This window comes from Scomber scombrus, chromosome 10 (genome assembly GCF_963691925.1).
Source record: "Scomber scombrus chromosome 10, fScoSco1.1, whole genome shotgun sequence".
Lineage (NCBI taxonomy): Eukaryota > Metazoa > Chordata > Actinopteri > Scombriformes > Scombridae > Scomber > Scomber scombrus.
Genome location: NC_084979.1, coordinates 29,420,955 through 29,431,904, shown reverse-complemented (window position 1 = coordinate 29,431,904; position 10,950 = coordinate 29,420,955).

Below are 10,950 nucleotides of genomic sequence, written 5' to 3'. Positions count from 1 at the left end.
AGAAAATAATCAGCATATTAATTGATAGTGAAAATAATCAGAAGCAATAGCAACAACCATTATAGGAAGCCCTATTGCATCATTTGTGTCCTTCTAAGTTAATTTGTTTCGTAGGTTTCTGTGAGGTCTGCCCTTCTGGTTGGACTCAGTTTGAGCGACACTGTTACATATTCTACAACGTTGAAAAGGACTGGGCGGATGCAGAGGTACTATAACAACAATGGCTATTTCTGTTTGCAAGAAACATATATTTATGGTATATACTCTGAAACAGTTTGCTGCTTATTTATTCCTACGGTAACTGTTTTACAATTAGCTGTCAGTCTAAAGTGAATTGATCCTGAAAGTAAAGTTGTAAGATTCTCTCTTACTCCTCATCAAATATACTGTGTCCCTGGGGCTGTATTCATTATTTCCTCACTCTATTCATCATTTTTTGTTTGCACCTTGTCCTCTTCATCAGCGTATCTGCAGTTCTCTCAGTGGAAATCTGGTTTCCATCCACACTAAAGACGAGTACAAATTCCTCAGAGAGATGATTTACAGAGCGACTAACTCACATAAAACAACTTGGGTTGGAGGCTATGATGCAGTAAAGGTGAGTGTTTTATCAATAAACCTGATCTGTTCCAGCCATTTCTTGATGCCTGCTGTTGAATGTACTTCTTTTAAAATGTATGTTTAGTTGTTGCAATACAACTATATGAGCCTCTCATAAGAGACAGACAGGTGACAGGTTGACTAGATTGCATTAGTCCACTTATTTCTAAACTTGATTTGATCAGGTAATCTAATTGATATCAATATGTCTCTTTCAAGAGAACATGACATGAGATATAAGTAGAGATATTGTATATGCATTTAGAGTAGAGTTACAAATAGTAACAAAAACCATCAAAATATCTTAAAATATCTCTAAAATCTTATTTTTCCCAAGTCAATAACAGTATGTTGTCCCCTTCTTGTTGCTAGTATGGACTTTTTTTATGAAGTACTGATAGAAACCGCTCACATTAAAGCTCTTTTTCAAATGACTTTTTCCTTTTTTTTCTCTTTCCATGTCAAACAAAATTCACCCTCACTGTGTTGACTGAATCCCTGCAGTGGGTGTGTTTGCACTGTCTTCATGACTATAAAAACACTACTAATAAAAACTGTGTTTGTATAATACTTTTCAATACAAGTAACAAAGTGCTTCACAGCATTCAATGTAAACAGTCAATATAAAACAAACAATATGAAAGGCAATATATATACACAAGCAATGAAAACTTAAATGAAGAATTAGAAATCACATCATAAAAGCTTTCCTATAAAATGTATCTTAAGAAGAGACAATATAGGGGGAACTAACTCTGCAAGTCTGCTCTCTTCAGGCAAGTTGTTCCACAGTCTGATAGCAAAGCCTAGACCTTGGAATCGCTAGCAAGCCCTTACCAATGGATCTCAGACTACATGCTGGCTTGTATAGGGATAAAAAGTCAGAGATATAGGTAGGGTCCAACCCATGTCAGGCTTTAAAAGCAAATAAAATAATTCTAGAATAAAAAATAGTGAACTGACCCTTAAAACTTTTTCCTTTTTCCTCAGGAGGGTGTGTGGCTTTGGAGTGATGGTTCAAAGTTTGACTTCACTGACTGGGGCAAAGGGGAGCCAAACAATCGTGGAGGAGAAGGTTGCATGGAGATCAATTTGCGAGGTACAGACTAACTGTTTGCACCATCAAAAAAACAGTCATGCTTAAACAATTGTGTTCAAATTGAACATGTTATGGGAAAACATAACATTAACTGCGTATGTGCAATAAAACAGGTTGCATTATATGTAGATAATTAATTATTCATTTAAGAACATAAATTACTAAATCATGTGCATGAATTCGTTTTTTTCTCAATGACACCTGAGGCCTGTAGTACAAAACAGGATTTGGGGTTAGCGAGGTAACTTTAGGTTTAACTCTGGGTTTTCAGTTTTATGATGGTGGTTCATGTCTAACTGGGTACATCGTCATGGTAACTTATGCTGAACAGTTTACCTGCTTCAGAGGATAGGACCACAACCCATACCCTGAAATTCAAAAATACACCAAAAACATGAAACATTTAACAAAGGTTGGAAAAAAAAACACAGCCCCATGCATGCCTGCCCAGGTGCACACGCGGATGCAGACACACAACACAGAGACAGAGACAGAGAGACACACACACACACACACACACACACACACACACACACTCTAACCCTAACCCAATCATTAATCCTTTGTTGTTAAATAGAGGGGACAGAGTATGCCATTTACAGGATATCTTGCATTTTGATTCAACTATACGCCAAGTCCGAATAACATTGGAAACTTTGGGGCGAAAGCGCATCAGGCTCTGTTTATCCGAGACATTGCCAAAAAAGGACATGTTCCAAACTCCACGGTCGTACCATACTTTCTTCTAGATCACGCCAAGACACTGGAGTGTGGGGGTTACACCACGCAAAGAGAGGGCGAAGCACAAATGACCAAAAATAATCACTTTTACTATTCCCGAAACAAATAACAAATTACACAATCTTCACGGAAAGGGAAAGTACCAAATACCGAATGTGATGTGGAAGTGATAAAGTGGGCAGTGACAGTCCACCAGTATGTTTCCTCAGCTGCTAAATAAACCAAAGACATATGTATATATGTCTATGAAAGAAACAATCTGCTACTCTCATGCTGTGTACATCACTGGAAAAAGTTTTCTTCTACAGCACCACCTAGTGGTGGAATTTATACAAAGTTTAACTGAATAATTTCTTCATTATCCAGTTAAATAGTAATATTTAATATACCACTCTTAAAATTAAGTCATAATAATACCAACATGTATTTTAAGCCTAAAGGGAAGTTCAGACCAAACGCGATGAATGCGAATTTGTCGCGTGACAAACGAGAATCCGTTGCGCTATCGCTCGAGTTTGGACGTGTGACCATAATGTAAAATTCACATCATCGCGCCAGTAGCGAGCCGGCCCATTTTCACTAGATAACAACAACATTTCTTCTTCAATCATCAACCATGGCTTACTCTTTTCTCTCATATATGTGTCCCTGAGGCTCTTCCACTTCCTGCAACAAACATCAACTGAGAAAAACACACGTAAATTAACTGTTGAATCTAGTAAACCAGTAACTTTATGCCGCGGAAGCCAGCTATATATATTTTTTTCTTCAAAACTTTATAAGGTAAAGCCAGCTATGCTAACCGGGGCTATACGTCAGTGACATCAGTGATGTCGGGAGATTGTCACCGCTGATAGGCTGTCGCGTCACACGAATTCACCGCAAAAGTTTAAAATGTTCAACTTGCGCGTTGACGCGATGGACACTAATTTTGCAGCATCGCATCGCCCGGCGCGAATTCGCGTCTTTGCATTGACTTTATATGTAATCTCGACGCGCGATTGAGCGACATTGTGCTTGGTGTGAACGCCCCTTTAGCTTAATTTTAATACGTGGAAATTAAGTCGAGTGTTCTACATCTTCTTATTCTGTTGTATGATTTCAGGCTGTCATTCGCATTTTATTTAGTTGAAAATGTTTTTTTGCTGTCCATAAAACAGGTGTTTCGCAGGTACTTGGTATCACTGTTTTATCTAATATCATAGATGTACTTCATTCATGCCTGTGATGATGTCATTAACAACCTGCACTGTTTCAAATGAACGCGCTTGTAGCTGGCAAACCCAGAGTTGACTGGTGGTGATGGATAACCAGCTTCATAGAACTTGTAATCTGGATGGCCAATGTTAGGTTCAACAAAAATATGTGTATGTTCAATTTGTTTTGTAGTACAGGCCCCTACAGGCTTCTGTAGAAATCAATTTTTGGTTTTAAAATAGAATAAAAAAATATTTTTTAACTGATTAAGTGACATACCCGTAAATGTTATTTGTACTGTGTTTAAACAAGCTCTGGCCAAACCATTTGTAGAAGAAGCCTCTAAAGTACTTTTATCATTTTTTCATTTTGAAACCTCTGTCCACAGGAGAAGATTATGTCAATGATGGAAAGTGCCAATTGAAGAGATCTTTCATTTGTGCCAGAGAGCCATGACAATCTCGCCATGTGCAGACAGATCTACTATGAAGATGTCACTTCACCACTCATGATGCATGTCGCTTGGACCAGGAAGTCAAACCTTAATGACTTCACTGGTGCAAGATACATGTGATTTAAATTTCAATTGATTCAATAAACACATATCCTGCAATGCAATCTGTGCTGCCTCTTTATATAATCATCTCATACCAAAGCTCAATATTTATGTATCTTGTGGGTCAAGATGAGGGGGAAAAAATTAAAAATGTGTTATGTCTCGTCAAATTTGTTAATGTCTTGTCTTGTGTCATATGTTGGTCCTTTATGTTTTCATTTAGTCAAGTCACTCATGTCCCGTCCTGTCATGCACTTCCTGTTTTATTTTGTACTCACCTTTTCCCTCTTGTTTCAGATCTTGACTTCCTCCCTTTGTGTGCCTTCCCTCCGCTGTGATTGTCAACCCCGCCCATGATTGGTTCCACCTGTGTCCCCTTACCTCATGTTCAAATAGTCCTTGTCTCCCTTGTCTTGTGTCAGTTCGTTTTGTCTTGTCAGCGTCACCGTCATGCAGCCCGAGAAGCCTTGTTTCATTCTGTCCTCCAAGTGAGCGTTTTTTGTTCCCCTTTATCATCCTCCTTGAGAGCGTTTTTTGTTTAATAAATTCCCTTCGAGTTAAGCGTTTGAGTCCTCCTTCCTGTCTGAGGTCGTTACAGAACGAACTGATTATACTTCCACTCCACTACATTTCAGAGTGAAATATTCTATTCTACTCCACAACAGCTTTAGTTCCTTTTCAGATGAAGATTTGACACAATGGATAATATAACAAGCTTTTAAAATACAACACATTGTTAAAGATGAAACCGCCGTTGTTGTGGTTTCTGAGTTGTTAACAACTCCACCAAATAGTGATTTTCCCCTCTAAACTTCTCACATGGTTTCATTTCATTAAATGTTCAAATGATCCTCTCTATGATGTAACATCATACAGCTCTACTCAGCTTTGAAGAGCTTTATAGTGAGTTTCAGCTCATTGTTTAGCTGTCCGGCTGCAACTTTACTGTTTTGGTTCACTCTCAGCGCCCTTAGATCGTTTTGGGCTGCAGCAGGCAGATGTTATTAGAGAAAAAGCTGTAAAAAGCCACTGTACACTATCTGCTCAGCACCAAATGGCAAACAGACACAATTTGATGCTATAAAGACTGATATCCACTTGATAATACTAACTAGACTGCTGAAACCTCTTTTAAGCCATCAGAAAGAGATCACAAAAGCTACCGAAAACACTCCTTTAAACTTTACCCTTTAAAAGGGAAGTATTTACACATGTGACTGTGTAAACAGACTTATGTTCCCACAACATGAGGAATACCTGCTACACACATGCACACAGGTCAAATGAAGAGAATAACAGAAACCGACTATGCTCATCAAATCATATTTATTCATGTTCCCGATTAGTTTTTTTCACCCATAGTGCAGAAATATGAGAGTAAATGATATAATCAAAAAGAGGATATTAATGATCAGGACAGTGATATTGCTATGCATGCATTAAATTGGAAGTAAATCATCAAGTTCATTATTATTAAAGTATGAAAGAGGAAGTATAATCATCGTGGAAGTGATGTTGTAATGGAGCGTCTGACAGCTCATGCTGGGTGGCACTACAGTTTCCTGGCACAAACAAAGGGTTTCCGAAGTTGACAGGGGGCATCATCCCAGGTGGCTCCTGTAAGAAGAAAAGAGTACAACAGCATAAACATCTGAGTTTGACTGTCCTACTGATCAAAGTGTATTTATGTTTCTCTAATGCAGGGATTGAACTGGGAGACATGCTCCTATATAAAAGACACAGTCAAAAATGAAGGGGCACAGTTATTTTTGGAGAAAATTAATTCTTTTAACGTTTAACCCTCCTGTCGTCCTCCCGGGTCAAATTGACCCCATCTCTTTTGACTGTTCCTTCTGTCCTTCCTTCCTCCCTCTTTCTTTAATTTTTCCTTCGTTCTTCCTTTTTTCCTCCTTTCCTTCCTCCCTCCCTTCTCTCCTTACTTCCTCTTTTCCTCCCTCCCTCCTTACCCTTCCTTCCTCCCTCCCTCCCTCCTTCCCTCACTCCTTCCTTCCTTCCTTCCTTCCTTGACCTGAGGACAACAGGAGGGTTAATGTGTAATATCTGAAGCTTATCTAAGAGATTACAATTCATAATTTGTGATCTTTGTACTCAACAACTGCCAAATTTCCCTTTACACTGTCATCAGATCCCCTCCAAACCTGTTTTAATATGTAAATAAAATACTCTATTTGGAATAATAATATGGTTTCCCCACAAAATCAGTGGGAATCAAGTCAATTATCTGGTTAAAATCTTGAACTGTTTTGATATCAAACAGTTGGACACAAGATGTCTCCCGCTCCCATGTAAAGTGTATTCTCAGTGTTTATGCACTGGAGGCTTCAAGTTTCCACATCACACTTGTGTAAACTGAATACCAGACCACTATTGAGTCCAAACTAGTGAATTCACAACTTCAAGTCATGCTCATAGGTACAATGTTGCAGCTACCACGACTTGAGGCTGAAGCCGATGTTGAAATCTCTTAAAGTGCCACCAATGGCCACCATTGACTCCCATTCAAAAAGCATCAAATTCTCTCTAGAAACACTGAGTCAGTCATTGTTTTCAATGAATCATTATGTTCTCAGTGGCTAAATTCAGGCCCTCTAATAAATGTGCTGGCGGTTCATTTCCGTTTCAGACGTAGCGGGGTGTTTCCCCAGTGCGTGAAAGGTCACACTCCTTATTTAGAAGGTCCTGGCTCTAAACCAGTGTTGTTTTTGACAAGCATCTTAGATTTAGTCTTAGTTTTAGTCTTTTGGACTAAAATTCTTATTAGTTTTAGTCGCATTTTAGTCACTTCTATATGTGAGAGTTTTAGTCCAGTTTTAGTCGACGAAAACTCAAAAGGGTTTTAGTCTAGTTTTAGTCAAAAAAAGAAAAAAGAAAAAATAAGTATAGTCTTTTAACAAATTAATTTAGGTCAATAAGTATTGGAGATTGCTGTTGGGCAGTGTCACACATAAGTTGTGAAAATAGCAGCAGATCTATAAGTTCAACACATTGTAAGCTTGCAGATCTGCTATTTTCACAAATAATAACAATAATAAAGGAATGGTTTTAGACATATAAGGTTTCCACCCAACGGCAAATTTCTGATCTAAGGATTGTGTATTAAAAATATATTAAAAAATATCCTTGTGGCGAGCCTTAAGGTGCCGCTTAAGGTTGGTCGTATTTTTTCCGCCTACTTTGTGGCCACATTTGTCACCGTCTTCCTTCACAATACACTCTGTTTTATTATCTGCTGGGTAATATTTAAAATACACCCATATGTCGTCTCTACGTTTGCGACCACCGAGCGCCTGTGTTGAAACTGCCGCCGCCATCATGGTCCATTGTCTGATGAGTAACAACAGTGTGACGTGTTGAGCACGTTGTGCGCTGCACGCCAGGTGGTGGGCGTGACCATACAAGGATAGACTGTAGGCAGCAGCAGATACTTTTTAGGTTTAATTGACACACACAATAAGGAGAAATGTCATGCATTTTAAACGTCTGACAGATCACACACTAACATTTTCGTCCATTCTCGTCTCGTCAACGAAAACTCACACACGTCTCGTCATGTTTTCGTCATCAGAGAGCTATGTTTATCTCGTCACCGTCTCGTTATCGTCATGAAAAAAAGTGGCGTCAACGAAATGATTTCGTCATCGTCATCGTTGACAAAAACAACACTGCTCTAAACAGAAAAAATGTCCCGTAAACTCCAAGTCTGGGTTTCAAACCAGCTCCAGTGCAAACCACAGGGTGACACATGTCCCTATGTCTACCATTGCAAGCTGTGGTAGGTAGTTTAAACTCTACATTTTCAGTGAGCACAGTGAAACTTTCCCCCTTCAGATGAAAGTGAAAACAGTTTTCTAGTGTCAAACTGCACATTGATCATTCTGCACAGTGAAGCTCAAACATCGAGCTGAAAAAACAAGAAGAAAAACACTTTTTGGCCGGAAAGGGACTTAAAGGAATTAACGTTAACTGGGAACATCAGACATGACCACTACCACTGATGTTGTTTGACATTTTAAACCAGCAAAAACGATGGTCGGTGCTGGCTACAAAAGAGAAGCAGCTGACCAACTGTTTTATATGCTGATCTTACATTAGAAAGTCGAGAAATAATTTTGGTACCATTCCAGTTGGTCTCTGTGCAGTGTTCTTCGTCAACCTCGGAAACATCAGTCCTTGACCTCTTCTCCTCCTGAAAGAGCAAGTTCATTTTTGAGTAAATGCAGTAATTGCCGATTCTTGATTTGCTGGAAGAGTTTGAGGGTTTACCATTATTGGCATTAATTTATGGGGGGAAACTACAGCCTACAGAACAGTGTGTTCCTGTGTGAAGAGAAACCAAGAACATCTGTTTATTCTGAAACAGATCTTACCATGTCTGTTTGGGTATAATCATGCGCAGATTAGTCACAAAAACTCCTTGAGAAGTGTGATAAAGATATAAAGAAGTATTTGCCCCTCTGTTCAGGGCTCATTCCACTACAGCAGCTTGTATGTCTGACATGATCTGAACATTAAAGAAAGTGTGACAATGTTATATCCAGAGTTGCCTCTTTCCTCATTATTTGTGTTGAAAGCACATCAGAATGATGTTTCAATGTTCTGTTTTAATTAGAGTAATGATTATTCTTCATTTGTGCACCATTTGTTTTATGACACATTTGAACAATTGTGAATCTATCCTTTAATTCGTTATGTAGCAACAAGCTAATCCATTGGTTGTACAACTGATAGCTGCATCAGTTTCTGTGTTTCAGGGAATTTTCAAACCCTTGTTGGATTTCTCTGGTCTGAATCAGTGAATAAGTTGGTAAACTTGTTACATATTTTACTTGTTTCTTTTCACACAGGAACTAAAAGACAGTGAACCAAAATTCATCACAAAAAGCCACAAAAGAACATTCTGTTCACTTCGCTTATTGTTCAGATGTGTTTGGGGTGGGAGCAAGAAAATGCACAGAGGTTGGATTAGCAGCACTAACAAACAAGCAATTCATTTGTAATCCCTCTAAAGGGCTTCTTTGTGTTTGTAGTCTGCACCAAAACACTCCAAAAATGTCTCACCTGAATTGCATCATAGCTCCCGATCCAGGCACGTGCATATGAGTGACATTTTTTGTAAATCAGCTTCCTGATGAACACGTTTTCCCCGTGATTGTTGATTGAGGCCAAGTTCCCACCAAGAGCAATACAGGTTTTCTGACAGGGGGAGTAAGAGAAAACCAATGTGAAATGTCTGAAGAATGAGCTGAAAGAGAAGAGAGAAATGCATACAGGCTCTATATAGCTAAAACATGGTTATCATGGGTAACCTGTAGGCCAGTAAAGAATGATTAACCTCTGCGTCGGCCGCGGTTCTCTGGCTGGTGTTAACCAAGAAACAGCGAGAGCCATACGGAGTCCAACCACTAGGACAGTGGTGTAAACCCCTGCGATGAATAACGTGATGAACATTGTGATAGATGTTGTGATGACCATGGTGATTAATGTGCACTATAACGTAAAACAAATTATGTTAAAAACATTTGTATGTATGAACGTCTGCCAAAGAAAGTATCTGAAAACACAACATACAAAGAAATTTAAGTTTAAACAAATCTACCAACATTGTTTGTGGATGTTAGATGAGTAGGATGAGTGGAACTGTGAAAATAAACAACACATTCATTAGATCAGCATAAAATGTACATTTTTATTTCATGTTTTATCATCTATTATCTATACTCATTTTGTAAACAATTTAGTTTTGTATGACTGTTGTCATAGTTGCCATTTTGTGGAGCTAAGTGAAGAATTGTGAGTTGGCACTAATCTTAGAAACGGCATCATATGGAACAACTTTCTGTATTTTCCCTTTGTGTTACTTTTTGGATCATTTTATACCTTTATTAGCCAGTGATAGTAGAGAGACAACAGGAAATGGGGCAGAGGGAAATGTAACATCAGTGTGCACAGAGTAATGATCCAATAGCTTTAAAACAGGGCTGGTAGGATACTGTGCCACTGAGCAGGCATGTTCTGTTCGTCAATAATAATTACATGCAAACAATACTTCATGTTTACAGTTAGTAGATTATTTGTTTGTTTTCCATCAAGTGGTAAAAAATTGTGTTTCGGTCCAACTGAGTTCGATTCAAAAATATCTAATTTACAATTAGATAGAATTTAGAAACTATATTTTCAAATCATCAACTTATCAATTTATTGATTCAACATTTCAACACTATTTATCATTTTCCACTCCACAGGTAGTGCATTTACATCATTCATTTTAGCAGATGCTTTTGTCCAAAGCAAAGAACAAATTCAATACAGAAAAGCCACCATAGACCAAGGAGAAGCCTTTGATGATGTGCACTTTATTACACACATCCAATGACTGTTTGTATATATTTATTCTTTATCATTAACTATGAGTAAAAATATGTGTAAATATGGTGATAAGAATAAGTGAAACTACAAAATTCCAGGGAAATTTTGAGTGCCACGGGGCTGCTGCCGGAACGAGTACACAATTTATTTCCAGTGTTCAAAAGTGGTTTCGAGTATAAGGTACATCTCACTAGTCAGTATCAAGTGTAATGTACTTTATTCTCAACTTAACATACCTGAAAATATTAAGTAAATGTTAATCATATTTAAGCATAAATAATATTTATTTAAACTAATTAAAGTCCCTGTAAAGTAAGAATAAATATGTGTTCTGAATTTGACATACCACAGAAAAGTGTGTTGTTAACCA